Source organism: Arvicanthis niloticus, chromosome 20 (assembly GCF_011762505.2).
Source record: "Arvicanthis niloticus isolate mArvNil1 chromosome 20, mArvNil1.pat.X, whole genome shotgun sequence".
NCBI lineage: Eukaryota > Metazoa > Chordata > Mammalia > Rodentia > Muridae > Arvicanthis > Arvicanthis niloticus.
This window is the reverse complement of record NC_047677.1, coordinates 13,059,395-13,075,306: the sequence shown is the minus strand read 5'-3', so window position 1 is coordinate 13,075,306 and position 15,912 is coordinate 13,059,395. Positions and strand designations below refer to the sequence as shown.

Below are 15,912 nucleotides of genomic sequence, written 5' to 3'. Positions count from 1 at the left end.
AGGGATTTTATTTAACAAATGACTTTATTGTGAAGAAAAGCTGTCATATTAATCTGTCTGTCCTAGCCTTCACCTTCCAGCCTCTATGTGATCATATAAGTGAAGTCTGAAGGGTCAGTAGAGAACATGTATTCCCTATTAGCAATGCCTTGTCAGGTGGCACATGGTCCAGTGTCAGCACACTCTGCTCCTCAGCTGCAGGCTCTTTCTACCATGATTGAAGTTCACAAAAGGCAGATGCACAGGGCATCTGAGAGTCTGTGCAAAGCTTGCCTCCTTCTCTGTGTTCTGTTTAACTTTCTCTGCCAGTCTGTAAGAAGCCTTCCATGGCTGAGAAAGTAAATCTTTGTGTCAATTTTGTGTGAAGATATTTAGGAGGGAAGAAAAGTTTGACAGGTTAAAAAAAAATTGTATTCCCTTACTAAGACAATTTTAAAAACCTCAGATATTACAACCACAAACTGTTTGTGCAGATGAAAATGAAAGTAGGCCACTTAGAAAGTTTTGTCTAAACTAAAGCAATTGCCTTGCCTTATTGTTTTAAGCATTGGGATTAACTGGCTACTAAAGTTACTTTGAAATTAAAAAGGCAGCATTTTAAAGACTACATCCGAACGTGTTCTTTCCTCTAAGGGATATATAGAATCTGAGTTGCTGCTGGTTTTTTGCCCTCTCCCCAACCCCTTAGGACCACACTGCCCTTCCTGCCTGAGCCTACTTGACTCTGGACCAGCAGCCTTCTGTGCCACTTCATTAAGAGCTCCTGTCAGTGCGGTTCAAATGTGAATTTTCCATCTCCCCTCCACAGGCAACTAGGCAAGGGCAAAGCAGTTGGGACATGTTTGACACATGAATTTTTAAAAGGAAGAGGAGGAGGAGGAAAAGAAGGAAGAAGAAAAGGAAGAGGAGGAAGAGAAGGAAGAAGGGGAAGAGGATGAAGAGGAGGATGAAGAGGAGGAGGAAAGCCTTCAAAACTATATCTATCAAATTGAAAGTCAGTAAAATTAAGGCCATTCACCTGACTTAGAGTTGCCAAAGAGTTAGTTCAAGTACCTTTCCAGGATGTCCTAGATAAAATTTAGTATGCTAGTTGATTTTAAGAGGACAGCCAGGCTCCAGATAAAGTTCTCCAGGCTGTATGAGGAACGCATGCATATTGGAAATAAAGACACTTACTAATAACCCCTATACTTTAATGGTTTAGGATTCTCTTTTGTTTCCTATGGAACCTGGTTAACCCAAAGGGTTGACTAGAATACTTATGGTGGTGGTGGTGTGTATGTGTGTGTGTGCCAAGTTGAAAGGTGTGTGTGTGTGTGTGTGTGTGTGTGTGTGTGTGTGTGTAGGGGGATGTTTACAAACTGAATTTCCATTAGCTGGTCGTTACATTTTAAGCTCACTATAGGTTGAGACATGTAGGGAAGAATCATGGAGTCAGCTCATGAGCGTGCTTTGGAGGCAAGCCATACCACCACCGAAGTAAGCCTTCAGCTGAACTTGATTGAACAGGTCCACACCTTGTTAAGTAACACCAGTTGCCACTGTAGCCAGTGATGTCAGTCAAATACCAGAAGCAGCCGGCTAATTTTGGACGTTTCCCTTCCTTCTCGGAAGCACAGAGAGGAGTGTGTGCCGTGCACATGTGCACAGGTGGTTCTCAGTTAGCTGCCAGGCTCTTCCCTCCTCACACTGATAACCCACAACTAATTTCTACTTGATTCTGGAAGCCTTTCAAATTACTCTGCCGTTTGGTATGCATTGTCCTGAATCTCATCTCCGTACACTGTTGGAACAGGAGTGCCAAGCGATAATAAGTGACAATGACTGCAGAGGACCCTGCCTGCTGAAAGTAACAATGAAAATTTACAAAATAGAAGGTCCAGGTGAAAATAGTAAGCAAGACATGTAAGCATGATGTTTTTGCCTTCTTCACGCTGAATTCTTTCCTTCTGACAGTTCAACCTTACACATATTTCCAAATAACTTCCCACCATGATTTTTCTCAATGATTTCCACAATGATAAAATGAATTGAGTACAGTATTAATGTTTTCATGACAAGGATACACACTGGGAGTATTATGATGTTTTAGAATCGATCATTTGTTCTCACAAATTAGAATTACGCAGGCGATGAATCTTTTTAAAGTTGACTTTCCATATATTCTAGGTCTTGTTAAAATGAGCTATATATAATTATAAACATAATTAGATTTGGGGACAGATGGTTTTCTAAGACAGGTATAGCAGATCAAACACTAAAAAAGGAAAATATACAAATCATATTAATACCATTTTTCATATATTTAAAGATGTATTCTATATCCCATTACAATTAGTGAGGTCATTTTTTTTACCTTTTTGCTTGGAATCTGTACCTGATAAAGAAAGATAAAGATGGTCTGGACAAGTCCCATAGGCCTTCTCTTGATTTTCAGCCACAGGTCATTTATCAATAAGTGATTTACTAAATTAACTCAAGCAGAATCAAGGAAACAGAAGTGCAGTTTATACTAGGTGTGCAGGGTAACAAAGCCATATGCAACTCAGCGTTGGCAATTCTGTGCTGTAGCTACAGCCGGTAGAGATGGAAGTCATGCAGCCAAGCACAGTGGCAGATGCCTGGAAGCCCAGCCACTGGAGACGTGCCTCAGGAAAATCTCAAGGCCAAGGATAGTCTGGGCTCATAGCTCCCATCCTTAATTGAGGCTGATGGCTTCTGGAGGTACCAGGGATTTGTTTTGTTTTGTTTTGTTTTGTTTTTAAGGTTGTGGGCCCTGGTTATGGCAACCAAGCACAAGTGGGCAGACCCACACCCATGAGTATAAGGCATCACCATCATCATCATCATCATCTATTTAAAAGGACATGAAATGAAAGGGAGTGGAGAGTTGGGAGGATGAATCTGGAAGGAATTAGGGTCAGGAGTTAAATGGGGAATTACATTGAAAATTAAATTTAAATGATACAGTCAAAGTATCAGATGATGGTGGTATATTTACTTAAAGGTATGGACAAGAAGCTAACATTTCTAAGATTTATTATTATTATTATTATTATTATTATTATTACATTCTATTTGGATGCAGCAGCTTGCTCCGCAGCCCAGTCTCCCTCTCCTAGATTGCAGCTGTACCCAGTGTTTTCCAACCACTTGGCCACCTTTCCCCTGTAGGTCTTTGTGTGGCCTTCATGCATGTTTGTCTCTGTCCAGATTTCCCCCTTGCAAAAGGAGAGTGATGGCTATGGGATAGGGCTCACAACAGTGACTTCCCCCCCCCCATCTTGACTACCTATAAAGACCCTATTTTTAAGTAAGTTCTTCTTCTGAGATACTGGGCTGGACCTCACCATCTCACGGGGGATCAGACAGCTACTTTGTCAGCTGTTGTTTTGCTGTGTGTCAAGAAGGTGTGGTGATGTAGACAGCTTCAGGGTCCACTATAAATACCATGGCAGAAAGAAGAGGCCGGGAGCTGAAACTTAAAAGTACGAAATTTCCTTTAAAAATAAATAACACCAAATGGAGCCCTGTGAAATTTCTTAAAAAAAAAAAAAAAAATCAAACTATCACTGCTCTATAAGAATGTTGAACTCTTATGTTGAAGTAAGTTAGTAAGATTAAAAAGAGAATAAAGTATCAAAGAAACTAGGGGAAAAAAAACAGTAGGCAAAAAAAAAAAAACAACGTAGAGGCTACAGGTGAAGAAAAGAAATACAATGTTAATGCATTTTCCCCACATGCATTCAGCTATTTTAATTTTTAGAATCCAATAAAAATTTGGAGAAGTCCAAAATTATCTATCTGCTTCTGCTTTCCTTCCTAACTGTTTAACTGGCTTCACAGAGGGAGAGTCCATATTGCTTAACAGGTACAGCTTAGCACTCACACCGGTGGGTCACACAGCTCACTTCCAAAACACGCTTGTGAGTTGACATTATTTTCACTTGAATCCTTAATAAACATACAGATGATAGATAGATGATAGATAGATAGATAGATAGACATGCAAACATACATACATGATAGATGACATAGATAGATAAGCAGATAGATGATGCATAGTTAGATAATAGATACTAGATAGATAGATAGATAGATAGATAGGCAGGCAGACAGACAGACAGACAGACAGACAGACAGATGAAAAGAATGTTTGCTGTAAAAGCTTGAGGACCTGAGTTCAAAGTCAGCACCTACATAAACATTTCAACAATCTCATGTGTTATTTAAAGTGTCATTGTCAACCGCCCTCGGAAGGAAGGCAAAATAAACCTCTCAAGGGGCAATGTAAAAGTTCCAGTTTCAGGTTGGTAGCAGAGGCTGCAGAGGTGGTGGTTGGCAAGCGAGCTCTGCTCAGGCGTTGGAAGGAGTAGAGTGTTAGATCATCCATCATGCACAGAGTCACCTATGGAGTCAATGCAACTGCTACCCAAATCCCAGAGCCCTCCAATAAATAAATAAATGATGCTGAGGAAGCCACCTACATGTAGAAAGGATAAATCTCCAACAGGGATGATGAACAAATGGTTAACACCATCACTAACTGAGGAAATGCAAACTAAACCACAGTGAGATATCACATCTGTTACACAACTTGTAACACACACACAGAAAGAGAGAGAGAGAGAGAGAGAGAGAGAGAGAGAGAGAGAAGCATTGAGATAAGAATGTGAAGAAGAGCCTTTGTTCACTTCTGACATGTGTAAATTAATGTAGAACATCTTGGAAAGCAAGATAAAGGCGTATTGAAAGACCAAAATTCAGTTGGGCGGTGGTGGCAGACACCTTTAATCCCAGCACTGGGGATGCAGAAGCAAATGTATCTCTGTGATATCGAGGCCAGCCTGGTCTTCAGAGTGGGTTCCAGGACAGCCAGGGCTACACAGAGAAACCCTGTGTCAAAACCAAACCAAAACCAAACAAATAACAAACAAAAACTAAATGTGGCCTCATTGGTAAATGTGCTTGCTGCCAAGCCTGATAATCTGAGTTCAATCCCTGGAATGCACATGGTGGAAGAAGGGAACCACCTTCCCCAAGTTGTCTTCCTACCTCCACACATGAATCTTCATATGTATATGCAATACACACATGTACACATAAGGGATGGGAAAGAAAAAGGAGGCCTGAGTCAAAACACAGGTACTGTTACACAGGTAGCACCAATGGAATCTGGCAAGAATTACCAAGAGTCAATTTTATTTGTTCATAATACAAACAAGTGATAGGCATGTGAGGCGAGGGATGTGATAATTAGCTTGGTTGGATAATGACACAATGTATACATGCCTGGAAACATCACAGGGTACCTCACAAACACACATGCTTATTTCTAGGTCAGGTCCAGAGGCCCATAAGTCTGGCTGCCGGGCAGAGGCGCTAAGAAAGATTGATCACAAGTCCAAGGTCTGTCTGCACTACAGTTTGAGTTCAAGGCTAGCCTAGGGAACCTAGTGAGATTTTTTTTTCATTAAAAAATTGTATATATATATAATTACATATGTATAAATATTATATATATATGTATATCATATATAACATATGTTTTAGGGGTTGGAGAGATGGGTTAGAGTTTAAGAACATTTACTGCTCTTGACGAGAACCTTGGTCCCCAGGTATCCAGCACTTATATGGTGGCTCATAACCGTCTGTAACTTAAACTCCGGTTCCAGGCAACCAGATACTCTCGTCTGACTCCACAAGCACCAGGCACACAGGCAAAATGCATGAATAAAATAAATACATCTTTTAAAATAATAATATTAATAAGGTGTTTCTAAAGCACAAAATATGTCTCTTCAGGTAGAAAGCAGATGGTCAATTTGTTTAAAACCAACAGCTATTAGAGGGCCCTCCTTCAGAATTTATGTTCAAAGCACTTTGTTCTTCTATCCGAAATAATAACTTTATCTTTGTTTTGATTTTGAAGATTATAAAGGGAGTCAGAACCCAAATGAGAGGCTGGGGTGTACTCAGAGCTACGGCCCTTGAGGACCATGCACAAAGCCTCAGTTCGGTCTCTAGCACCGAAAAGGGCCAGGGCCAGGGCTGGGGGCGGGGGTGTGTGTGTATCATAAAGGCTTTAGGGCTGGGGGGAATCCTAAAGGCTTCATTTCAAACTTTTTTTTTGTAATTCTTACATAAACACAGTTGCATCATGTCTCAGACATCACCTGAATGTGTAATTTGCATAGTCTTCTGGTACCTACAAATTACACAGGAAGAACTTTCTAGAGTGAGGGCCTTAGAAAAACCTTTAAATGAAACCGTCGATACAAATCTCAAAGGACTGAGTTCAGCACCTTGAATTACATGGGAAACGAACAGGCAGCCAAGGGAACACAGGTGTGGTATGTCCAAAGAAGCCCACACGTTCGGCGGCCATGCTGTACGCAAGCTGCATCCCCCCGGGTGGTCCAGCTAACAAAGCTTCCTGTCATAAAGCTGAGGCTCGGTACAAGGCGAGCGCATTGTGAAGGCCAGGTTCAAAGCTGTTCATTGAAAACTTCTCAGTAAGTAATTAAAGCAAGCTGGGGTCTGGGAAGTTCTCCAGGAGGGGGGGGCCATTTTGAGAACAGCTTTCCAATTCACATGTTTTGTAAGCCGAGGGTAGGCTTAGTTCAGAAGAATAACACACACACACACTCATGCACACACACACATACACACTTCACAAACTGCAGAATCAAAAACTAAGGCAGGGCCAGACCACAGCAGAAAAGAGTGGACTTAAAAAAAAAAAAAAAAACAAAAAACAAAAAAAAGGAGAGAGATTATGCCTCCAAAACCATCCATTTATTGGGTTCTTCTGCTTGACTGCAACTACTGCCTCCAGATCCAAATCTTCATAGAACAATAATAGGTGTGGCTGCCGGCCCATCAGCTGCTCAAATCATGTGTTTCAAGTGGATTAAACGCAAGCAAAGTGTTAGCCATTCTGGGAAAGAAAAGAAAAAAAAAGATAGAGAGAGAAAAGATTAATTAATTTAAAAATGAGACTATGGCTTCTTTAAAAACAGAAAGTTAAAATAAGCAAGCTCCACCCACCTCAGCTTAGACGATGCAAAATGTAACTTTTCAGTGTATATACTTCTCTCATTTGGCCAAACGGCCTTCACAGTTCTTACTATCAGCCTCTTATAGCTCCCCAACAACAACGTACTACAGATTCACTGGCTTAAAACATTAATTTATCCCCTTAGGCTCTGGAGGTCAGAGATTAACAATCATTTCTCTAAGCAATGTCTAGGTCTGGGTGTCAGCCAGGCTGTCCCTGTCTGGAGGCTCTGAGGGAAAGGCCTGTCTCTTCACATTCTTCAGCTTCTAGTCGCTATCTGGAGTGGCCTGTGTCCCTTACCTCTGTCACCTCTGCTTCCATGCCTACGTAGCCTTGTTTTTTGACATAACTCCTCTAGCATGATAATGGTGACATAGCTGTCACCATTAAAAGGATTTAAATGACATTTAAAGCAACATTTCTAAGGGCCAGGGATTAGAACAGGAAGTTTTCTAAGGTACCATTGTTCTGCCTACCATAAGACATCAGAAAATTGAATTGATGTCTATGGGTCTGTTCTTTGCTTTCAGTTAAAAAATAAAAAGCCTACGGGTGCTAAACACTCTGGGAAGTTAATATCTCCATAAATAATTCTGTCTAGTTTGGGCCCTGGAGGAGTGTGGCAGCAAGTTGAAAGGACATTTGGGATAGACTGGAGAAGTATTAAATAGTAGCTGGGGTGCTGTCCGCTGACACCCCCTCTGTGAGAGGCTGACTATGCAGGAAGATGAAGGAGCACCGTCCAGAGAGCCCACAGCAAGAACAGGAGAGACAGCCGTTCAGAAAGGAAGACTTAATGTTCATACCCACATAACTTACTGATTTGAAAAGTCTGAATTTGCCGATTGCTTCTCAGACTATTTTGACTGTTTCCGTTTGTTTGTTTGTTTTCAGAATCAGATGTTACTTCACATTGACGTGCACAAAGAACACACTTTCCCACCTACAGAACCACATTACAATCAAATTATTAAATTATTAAATACGTTCTTATCATTTTATATAACTGAAATGACAGTTCGTGTTCTCCGAACATAATTAAAATGATTTAGCAAATGACCAAATATAAATAAGCATCCAGGAGCTGGTGAGATGGCTTTGTGGGAAAGGCTCTTGGCCGTAAACCTGATCAATGCCAAGAGCCTACATGGTAGAAGGCAAACATCAACTCTTGCAACTTGTCCTCTGACCTCCACATGTGCAGTAGAAGGACTACATCTGCACACTTGGGGACACACACACACAGAGCCCAAATAAATAAATAAATAAATACATAGATACATACATACATACACCAAATATAAATCTGTAGCTTCGTGAGTGTCCTACATAACCTCTTCCTAAGTATTTCCGTTATTGGTTAGCACCAGTTTGCAAAGATGTGCTCTAAACATGGCTTTGCTGAGCCGGGACAGACAGGAAAATTCACCCAGTTCGGAAGTCACAAGTGTACATTTTGCTACACATTAAGATGTGTGGTAACTGACGGACTGACTTTATTATCGATAAACTAGTTCTCAATAATTTTCACCAATCATCTGGGCATTTTGGCTACCTAAAATCAAACCTTTAATGTTTTTATGTTTTCAAAAGACTAACTTATGGTTCAGTGGGTTCAGTACTTGCTAGACAAGCATCAGAAGTTGGGTTCAAACACCCAGTACTCTAGGAAAAAGACGGTGTGTCCACATGTACTGGGAACCCTCAGAGAGGTAGAAATAGGAAGCTAGCTAGGATTTGTTGGCCAATAGGCTAGCTGTAGACTCAAAGACAGATACTGTTTAGAATAGGAAAAAAAAAGAAATAAAAATTATTTGACCAAAATGAAATTTTTGTATTTGTTTATTAGCAGATAAAAATAAAAACATTTTAAAATAAATTCCTCAACTTCTACTGTAATTGGTTTTAAACATATTTCCAGGAAAAAAAAAAAACTTAATCATGTGCTATATGGACAGCCAATCGTTTTGTTAACCAGCTCTTTTAATGAAATATTTTTGAGCAAGCCAGCATATGATCTAACTGCTCTCCCAACTGTTTGCAGAAACAATGAAGGCACATAACTATTATTGTTACCTCCGTCCTAATAACTAAATAATCCGAGTTTGGGTGAAGTGCACTGAAATATGAAGCGCAGTATATTTCAGTATGGTCTCCTTCCATTCTCACGTGCATATAGAGTTTTATCCCATGTGCCTGACATTCAGAATTTCCAGTCCTAGTACATGTTTGAGGGTTTTGGTGGCAGTGACACAATATGAGGCCTGCTTGGAACAGTCAAGAAACACAGAACATGCTTTGTTCCTTGAGAAAGGAACATTAAATAGAAGTGACATCAGAGAAAAAGAAAAGCCTGCTCCCCCAAATAAAGGACTATTGGTTGAAAGCATCGTCCATACTATTGAGAATAGTATAACACCATCTCATTCTTGTGTGTTACAATGCCTGCATACATATCAAGTCATATTTGAAATATATACTGCATAGTGACTAAGAAATTGTGGAGCAAATCCATAGTCAGAGCCACAGTGGTGACAAGTCATTTACATTTTAACTGTTCTTTATACTCAAAGTTTCAATAAGCAGGCTGGTCATTTTAAGATGATGTAACAAGAACTCTGGTGGCAGTGGTTTATTCTTTTACTGAACTACATTAATACTCGTGTATTCTGGATCATGCTATGTAAGTGTACATCCATCAGCTGAAAAGATCATTAGTTTCCCAGGAAGAGACAATGTGTAGTCAGTGTCAGTGGTGTGTGGCTGTGAAACATTTTAACACTGCAAACAGGAGTGTTAAGGACAGACATGGGGAACAATGTGTACGAGTCATGCTGACCTCATCCCACACAAGGTGTCTCAGTGAGGTCAATAAATTGGAGGTAGGCGTTTACCAATGAGTTACTTGACAGCCATTATTTTCTGTGGACATGAGCCATGAATTGTGCCTTTGTAGATTTTGAAGTTTGCACTGGCTGTTAAGAATGTTTTTAGGATTTCAATAGCAGTTGTGCAGCTTTTTGGTTTGGTTCGGTTTGGTTTGGGTTGTTGTCTGGATGTCTGGGTTTTTTCTTTTGTTTTGTTTTTTTAATTTACAGGCCTATTGGTTTCTATTTTGTGTTTTAATAGAATTTCTATGTTTACAAATTTGTGTGTCTCTGCACTGGTATATTTCTTGTGCTTTTCCTTTGGCTCCTTTTTTATTCCTATTTGCTTATTTTTTTCTCTATTCTTGTTTGTTTTTATTTTGTCATGTTTTATTTTTATTATTTTTAAATATCTAATGTTTTCTGACAAGAGTGAGAAAGAAAGGAAGAAAGAAAGAAAGAGAAAAAAGAAAAAGGGAAGAAACAGAGAGAAAGAAAGAAGGAAGAAAAAGAAAGGAAGGAAGGAAGGAAGGAAGGAAGGAAGGAAGGAAGAAAGAAATGAAGGAAGGAAGGAAGGAAGGAAGGAAGGAAGGAAGGAAGGAAGGAACTAATTTGAGTGGGCAGGGAGGTGGGAGGATCTGGGAAGAGTTGGGGAGGGGAAAACCATACTTAGGATAGATTGTATAAAAACATCTATTTTCAATTTTTTTAAAAAGGAAAAGATTCAAGGTTATTCAAAAAGGAAAACCTAAGCAAGAGACATTTTTACAGCTTAGGAGATAGTGTAGCAAATAGGTTTATGATGGTGCCCAGCTGTGGAAAGCCTAACATGGCCACACACAGGAGAACTCAATTTTCCGGACTGACCGTCATGTTTCCAGTGTGGCTTTGCCTGTCTGCCACGGGAATCCTCAGTGTGTGACTCACCTGAAGCAGGTTCGGTACTCGGCTTGCTGAGCAGTCTATATATATAATGATTTCTTAACAAAGAGGCTAGAAAACTAGGTCACTGTAGTGCAGTGGTTCTCAACCATCATAATAATGTGACCCTTTAATACAGTTCTTCATGTTGTGGTGACCCCGATCACAAAATTATTTTTGCTGCTATTTCATAGCTGTAATTTTGCTACTGTTGTGAATTGTAATGTAAATATCTTGTTTTCAGATGGTCTTAGGTGACCCTTGTGATCACCTAAGTGGTCACTCAATTCCAAAGGGGTCATGACCCACAGGTTGCAAACATCTCTATAGGTGTGGTGTGGTGTGGTGTGGTGTGGTGTAGTGTGGTGTGGTGTGGTGTGTTTCGTGTTTCATGTCTCATGTCTCATTTTTCGTTTATCTTTTTTTGTTTTTGTTTTTTGATAATTCAATACTTCTACCTTTCCAATCACCTAACCCTAAAGTTTCTAGAGCTCTTTCATTCTCTGTGAAGTGAACCGGTTAGGAATGGCTGGCTCCCAGAGGCTCATCAGTATCACCTCGGGGACTTATGGAGCTGTGGCTGGCTCCTCTCTTGGAGTTTTGGAATTTGAAAAAAACTCCTGTTGTTTGGTAGCATAAATGTTCTCCCAGGAGAAATAAACAGTTTCCATCAACATCAACCCACTGAGATCTGTGGAACAGGGAGTGGACCTACTTTTCTGGGGACCCCCAGAATTATAAACAAACAAACAAACAAACAAACAAACGAGCAGAAGAAGAGGGGAAAACTGGCTTACTTGAGAGAAATGCTGTAACTTGTAAACGGTATTTTCAGGAAGTTTCAGAAATGATCAACCACAGTTATGAGCTGATTGTGCTTTTTTCACAGTTGTAGAAATAAAGATAAATCAGATCTGACTGGAAAAATAAAGACAAATTAAATTGGAATCGTTGAGCTGCGAACAGTTGTTTTCCTGGTGGCATACAGACACAAAGAGGCACCTCCTAGTGTGAAGAGAGATGAGATATTCACTGTTCAGGCTATAAGGCCTCTTCCCAATCTCAGATTGGCAATTCTCAACACAAGGCCACCATGTGTTAGAGTATGATTGAAGTTTGTGTAAATGCTCAACCTTAGAGAAAAATAAATCTCATTGCTTTCCCTAATGGATTTATACTTCATAATTTTTAAATCTATTTTTTTTTTGGTTTCCGCACAGCTCTGTGTGGGTATGTGCATGTGAGTGCAGTGCACATGGAGACCAGAAGAGGGCGTCAGGCTCAGTAGCTGGAGCTATAGGCAGTTAGGAACTGCCTGCCACCCCACTGTGGGTTTGGGAATTGCAACTCCAGTCCTCTGAAAGAGCAGTAAGTTTATTAATTGTGAGGTCTGTGTAACCCAATTTAAGTTTTTCTCCATGAGAAACCCCGTACCATTTGAGCCAATGGCACAGAACCACTGGGATGGTTTGTTGGTTTGTTTGTTTGTTTGTTTGTTTGTTTTTCACTTACCAGGCTAGCTCTTGAAAGTGTGGTGTTCAGAGCTACATCTGTCTAGGGAAAAGCAGCGTTTGAACATTAGGCCTCATCTGATTCTTTCCAGCTGGCTTTCATCTAACAGACTTTCCACCTTGTCACCAGAGCAGCCGACAGTCTTGGGTTGGTGGTGATGACACTTAATTCAAGTATTCATTCCTAGGAGGTCTGTGGACCTTTAATAACTACTTGTAAATTTTACATTTATATTCCAAACACATTTTCTTCCTTATTCCATGGACCTGTCTTCAGTCTTCCCAATAGAAACTGCCTTCATCACAATCGATGGTCAGAAAAAATTGATGTCATCCTATTTACATGTTTTAAAGATACATTTATTTTATTTTTTTTTCATTTCAGTATCCTTTATGTATTCAATCTCAGTGCCACAAAGACCACAAAAGGCTTTAAGCACAGTACCTTTGGCTATTAAGCAAAAATAGATTACAAAGTTCTGTCCTCACCAACCAATATTGTTAATATAGAAATGCAATGAGGCATCTGCTTTACATGTTTATATGAGTTTCATCATTTATAAAGCACTTCTGTATTTATTATAGTGACTTGGAGATTGGAGAGGGAAACTGTAATTTTATCGTTGGAAAAAGTCGTAGGTTGAAGACCTTTCCAAAGGTCGCACAAGTAACTACTGGCAGGACCACATCTTCAGCACCAGTCTCTTGCCTGTGCGTGGTCCTCCCACTCCCTAGCTGTGTTCAAATTCTGTCTTGGGGAAGGTCTGTGGCTACCTGACAGAAGTCTCTGCAGGGGAGGAAGACGGGTATGGAGAGGGTGAGGGGGCGTACTGTACTCCTCTCCGAATCCCCTCAGAAATGAATAGATTAACAAATAAATGATTACTGGTTCTGCTTTTATGTGTGCTGCATGTTGGAAAACTGGATAAACTTGTATTTAAACAAACAAACAAACAAAAACAACCTAACAGGAGAAAGATTAAAAAGAAATAGAAGACCAAGTGTTATCCTGCCTTAAAGCGCCTGAGAAGGAGCTGGAAGCATAGATCCTTGATTAGAGGCTTTGTGTGGCATGTATAAGAAGCTGGGTTTCATCCCCAACTATATAAAGTAAAAAAGAAAGCCTGGTAAAGGCTGGCACAGGAGTACTGGAGCTGTTGCCCGTTCTACTATTCGTAACTGTTCCGATTGCTTTGAGAGGAAAAGGCAATTAGAACAGAAGAAACGAAATCTCATCTGTGTTGTCCCCTAAGTATTAAGAAACCACCCAGTCATCTATTAACACCACACTAGATAAGTAGTTTTTAGTTATACTGGCACCTCCTGGAAACCAAGCTATTGAGAGCAGCGAAGCTGTGGAGATGTGCGCAGATCCTGGGAACAGAATCATACTCTGCGTTTCTCCTGCCTGCAGCAGGTTGGCCACTCAGCACCCAGGCCAGTCTGGGTCCCATTAGGAAGTTATATTCTAAAATCATGAGAAAGGTTTGCTTTGATTTTTTCCAGCACAGTGATAACATTAAAACCAGTTGAAAAAAAGATTTTGAAGTCAGAGCTGTGAAGGAGAGAGGAGTTGAGTCTGGAGTTACGTCATGTCTGTCTCTCCATCCTCCTGCCACAGGGATGGGTCTGGTCCGATAAACTTCCCTTACCCTGTTCCAACTCCGATGCTCTAAAAACAGCTTCAGTTTCCGCAGAGCTTCCCCGATTCTCCCAGTAAAGCCGCTTTCCTCTCCTTGATTAAGAGAAGTTGACCTAGTTTTCAATTACCTGAGGTAGAACAAAGTTCAATAGTTTTGGAAGAGCGACCTGAGCAAAGGATTTAGAAACAAATGGCCCTGCATTTGAAACCGCGCCCATTCCAGCCACGCGAGCATGCGCGTTACTTCATTTCTGGAGGTTTCAGTTTCTAAGGCTAAGTGATAAAGTTAGTAAGACATCTGTCACAGCATTGTAATGATGACTACATGGAATACGTGCCTGAAAGTTCAGCTGGGCATCCTCTGCTCTTTTACAGCAATATTTATTTCCAAGATTCCCAGTGTATTAGTCATTCACTCATACACACATTCATTCAGCACTAATTTGATCCGACAGGTGCCAGCTATAAACCTAATGATGTATTTGGTATTGAGTTAGAAAATAAACACAAAGAAATATATCAGGAAATGGAGACATTGCTCATTTGGTTAGAGGATGTGGTTTCATTCCCAGCACCGGAGTGGCTGCTAACAACTATTGGTAACTCCAGTTCCAACACTTTCTTCCAGCTTCTGTGGCCAATTCCTGCATACAGTACACAGACTACATGCAAGGAAAAATCTACATGCATAAAATAAAAATAAATTTACAAAGAAAGATAACAGGCCTCTGGCCTCGAAAGTGTGATGCGGAAAGTGTGGTGCCACAGAAGGATCTTGGGTAAATGCAAAACAATAAAATGTAAATGAGGGCTGGGTGGGGCTTAGTGCATCGAGGGAGAGTTTTAAAGGAAGGAAAAGTTAGCCAGTTGATGATAACTATAGTAATCCCAGCACTTTTAAGGTGACCCACCCTTCCTTATCTGTCAAAACCTTCAGATTCATTTGTCCCTCTGAGTGAACAGCCCTGTATCAAACACTTCTGGGCTGTCTGAACCGGTTCCTTCAGTCCTTGGGGAGCCAGGTATCTGACTATGCTAGTTCATGTCCAAGCCTTTTATATTTTTGTCTTCTAAATTTCTGTTGAGTGTCTTACTTTCTAAAGCATGCATAGATTACTCTGAGTTAAGGCTCAGTGTTTGCTAAATTTAGGGGTTTTGCCTTTTTGCGATTCCTTCTAATAACACTTGTTCCGTGAACGTTCCTGGAATCCCCTTCTATCTAACTGGACTCACATGCGCAGAAGAGCACACATGGTTTGAACTAATCTTTAAAATGGGTATTGGCCAATTATAAAGCAAACTTTTATTTCATTTGAGAAATGGCTCTATTTTGAATAAAGGGGTGGGGAGATCTGCTCAGCCAATATCACTCTCACAGTGTTGTGCTACAGAAACCAGTAGGGCTGAGCCTGGCAGGTTTCAATAGTTGTGAGCTGAGCAAGTAATAACAGCCCATCCATTCTCAGAACGGATCATCACGATGGCTAATGATCCAAAGAGCCTGCCGACACCAAAATCTTTGTCATAAACTTTACTACAGCTCCAGGAAATGCCGGATGTTTACGGGCACATAACATGCAGGTATCTGAAACTGGGGTGGCTGAGTCACCAGATTTAGGAGTTCCAGTCTCCAGATGTTGACTTCCTCCAGTAAGTGCTAGCTGTCACGTCCACTCCTTCCAGCCTAGCAGCCTTGTGCCCTGTGATTTGTTACTGGTATTACCCCCAAAGCAACAGACCAACATCTGAGTCATTCAGAAAGAAGAAGAAAAAAAAAAGTGTTAATACAGAACTGTGACCCAGAAACAAACACCTCCTGCCATAGTGAAAGTACACTCCCAGCGAGGTGTGGCTGAGCTTCCAGGGATGGCAAAGGCTTCTCTCTTTGTCCCTGCTCTCTCCCACCTGAAT

General features: G+C 40.6%; 1 long non-coding RNA gene across 1 annotated transcript; it reads right to left on the bottom strand.

Annotated features, from left to right (window-relative positions):
• Positions 1-5,941: 5,941 nt before the first annotated feature.
• On the bottom strand, positions 5,942-14,177 carry LOC143435247 (uncharacterized). The gene is made up of 4 exons (XR_013105380.1): positions 14,012-14,177; positions 11,646-11,766; positions 7,880-8,003; positions 5,942-6,940 (listed from the first exon to the last, which is right to left on the bottom strand). It is a non-coding gene; the product is annotated as an uncharacterized LOC143435247 (long non-coding RNA).
• Positions 14,178-15,912: the final 1,735 nt, after the last annotated feature.